Source organism: Capsicum annuum, chromosome 11 (genome assembly GCF_002878395.1).
Source record: "Capsicum annuum cultivar UCD-10X-F1 chromosome 11, UCD10Xv1.1, whole genome shotgun sequence".
NCBI classification, from domain to species: domain Eukaryota; kingdom Viridiplantae; phylum Streptophyta; class Magnoliopsida; order Solanales; family Solanaceae; genus Capsicum; species Capsicum annuum.
Genome location: NC_061121.1, coordinates 223,698,052 through 223,701,236, shown reverse-complemented (window position 1 = coordinate 223,701,236; position 3,185 = coordinate 223,698,052). Strand labels below are relative to the sequence as shown.

Sequence of the window (3,185 nt, the reverse complement as noted above, 5' to 3'; positions counted from 1 at the left end):
ATTCTCACACCCCTTGCTCGTAATATCCAATCTCTCTAAATTCAACTTAGTTGTTCTGGTCACAACCACTCTCAATTTACGCGTTATTTGTTTCGTGTCCTAATTCTGATCAATAGCCATATTGACCGGCTAATTTCATGGTAGGTAAATTGAGTCAATTTTCTGTAAAGAAAAATGATGGCCATTGCTTGCATCTCTCTACTCTCTAGAGTCCGTTTCTTTGTAACGAAATGGCGTTGGGTTGCAATGTTTTGTGTTTGCTCTCACTGCATAAATGAACAATATACTCACCCATATTTTCTTTTCTTTTACACTCAATTTCTACTTACATGCGATAATGAATCCAATTTTGTCATGGTGTCTTTGAATCTCCTTTTTGCTTTCTCAACAACAACAAAAAACCTGGTATATTCCCACATAGTGGGGTCTGAGGTAGAATGTACACAGTCCATACCACTCCTCTCTAACTAGTACAAGAGTGAGTGAAAGCATTTTTTTCCCTGTTTATGGGGTCCAAAACATAATTAAGTTGGAAAAACACAAACTAACAAGACTATCAAAATACTAGCACATTCATTCATAGGGTAATTAAGACCAACAACAGTTGAGCTATCAAGATAGTTTTTTTCTTAGCTGAAACAAGTGTCAACACAACACAAATTCAACTACATGATGAGATCCAAATCATTCTAAAAATTGATAAGTACGTTATCCATAACTGCAAAAAAAACACTCAAATAAAAGGATAAATTTCAGAAATACTAAGTATTACATACTAGAGGGGATAAGACAAGATTTACAGAGAGAGACTGACGGCATCGACAGAAGAAATTCAGCTGAATGCGCGTTTATTAGGGCTAACGCACTGTTAGAGAGAACATTTTTTTAAGGCGGTGAATATTTTTTGAAGCCAAAAATTTATTTATGCTATATCAGAGGTTTTCTTTAAAACCCAGTACCCAAACGGCAAAGCACAACTCACAATTTTCAAATCGATGAAATTTTTCACAACACACACGCTAATTCCACCAACGCGGCACACAACCCACAATTTCCGAACAGATCGTTTTTTTTTTACAGCACAAACGCAGATTTCACTAACTCGGGGAAACCCCAGTTCCGTAGAATAACACCAACCCTAATTTAACCAATCCAGTACCTAAATCGAAGAGTACCAATCAAAATTCCCACACAGATCGAATTTTGTACAACACAAAGGACAATTTCACTAACGCAGGGGAAATTCAATTCCTTATCGCTAAAAGAAGCTCTAAAAAGCTCCAGAAAGCAGCAGAGAAGGGTGGAACACTAACTCTAATTTGACTAAACCCAGTACGCAAACCGGTAAGAACATCTTCAAATTTTGCGACGGAGAATTCAAAATTCCCAAATGAATGAAATCTGTGACAACCAAAACAGTAATTTCACTGACACTGGAAAACCCCAATTTCGTAAATCCTTAAAACAAACATCAAAAAGTCAAAAATTAGGGCGAAAGTTGCGTAATCGAAAAGTGAAGCGCGAAGATATACCCGGCAGAAAGCAAGCAAAGCAACGTTAAATTGCTTCTCCTTTGTTGGTCGTTGGCTATTTAATGAAGCCAATAAAGAAGGCGGCAGAAATGTGAGGAGAGCGGCAGAAATATCTTATATATATAGTATTTTTTATTATTATTTATATTTATAGTTTATTTTACTACTACTTACGAAATGAACTGAATTTCAACATATCTGATTGATGTTATTTAATTCAAATTTGAGGGCATTTTTGACTTTTCACATGCTTACTATAACTTACGTGTCTCACCTCATTATTTGTGTCGATCTTTTGATTAAAATCATAATTTGTTGAATTTTAGCACTGAATTTCATATTTTGAAAGAGGTTATGGTGATATTGCTAACTGTAGGCTGAGAATTGATCTATTGAGTAAACCTGATTGATTCACTATGCAACTATGGAATTGTCATCTTCTCTTTGCCCCATTTTATACGGACTTGAGCCTTGAATTCAAATGGGTCTTTGTGGATTCTTTGGGATCCAAACCCATAAGCTCTTTTAATGGAAATCCAGTTCATTTTTAACTCATAAGGCCGATGCGATCAGGAAAAAATAGAAATTTTTCAGGGTGATTGACCATCTTTTGTATGTCAATGATTTATTCTCCACTTTAACCAACAACCTGAGTTTTATTTGCAAAATTATAATGGTACTATTTAAATGAGAAAAATTGAATTCTTATGATGCTAAATTATTGTTGTAATTTTAGGACATATGATCCCGTTGTCGATTAATGATGTTAATGTTGTTATTCGTATGGTGAAAGATAAGTTGGAAACTGAGGGGTAGAAGAATAAAACGGAGGTAGAAGCAGCAAAGAAAAAGGTGGCGGTGGCAGAGAAGAAGGTTAAAGAGGAAGAGGTTCCCGTTGCTGTTGTAAAGGATGACGTTAGAGAATTGAAAGGGAAAGAAGTTAAGGAGACTAAGTAGAAGGATGACAAGAAGGGTTCTTGAGGTAACGTTATCGGTTTCGATAAAATTTTTAAAGTTATTGTGATACACTAGATGAGTTTTATCTATAATCTATAATCTATATCTATAATATATTAAAAGTGTGAAGCCCCTTATAAAAGTGATTGAACTTTTTGTCCTTCAGTAAAAACTCTCATTTAGATAAAACTATCTTTTCACTATTTCATTCAATTTATTATTTAATTATTTTTTAATATATTAATTAGACTCCTAAAATATATGGGATTCCTAAAATATACTAGACTCCTAAAATATATGGAAGGAGAATCAATTAATATTTTCCTTTGTCCTGATCAACTAGAAAAATACTCCTAAACTAGAACTCTATTAAGGAAATACTTCTATATAGCCAATAAGATTCTATTAAGAGTTCTACATACACGTTGCGGTTTCATTATTTCTTAGTCTTTCGTTTAAAAAAAAAAAAGATTTAATCTACCTATTCATTTCTTAATTATTGTTCCATAATTAAAACTAAGATCAAATTAACATATTTAAAAGTTACTACAAACTTTTCATTGTTCGATAGACCCTCAACAATCCTCTCCTTCATAATTTTTTCTTAATTACACATCACTTTTTTGTCAGCATAATAGAATTTGTTTTTATTCAAGTCGTTCTTTAGAGTCAAAATTTTCGGTTAGACAAGAATTA

General features: G+C 33.3%; 1 protein-coding gene across 4 annotated transcripts in view; it reads right to left on the bottom strand.

The window, feature by feature from the left end:
• LOC107847405 (regulator of nonsense transcripts UPF2) overlaps positions 1-1,688 on the bottom strand; it is a 23,260-nt gene extending 21,572 nt beyond the window's left edge. For 2 of the 4 annotated variants that reach the window (XR_007047488.1, XM_016691618.2), the window contains exon 1: positions 1,533-1,688. The gene's annotated coding sequence lies outside the window, so the exon portion shown is untranslated. Of the gene's footprint in view, positions 1-1,313; positions 1,402-1,532 lie in introns of all 4 variants that reach the window. The other 2 variants (XM_016691620.2, XM_047399810.1) reach the window with 2 other exon arrangements.
• Between the last annotated feature and the right edge of the window lie 1,497 nt (positions 1,689-3,185).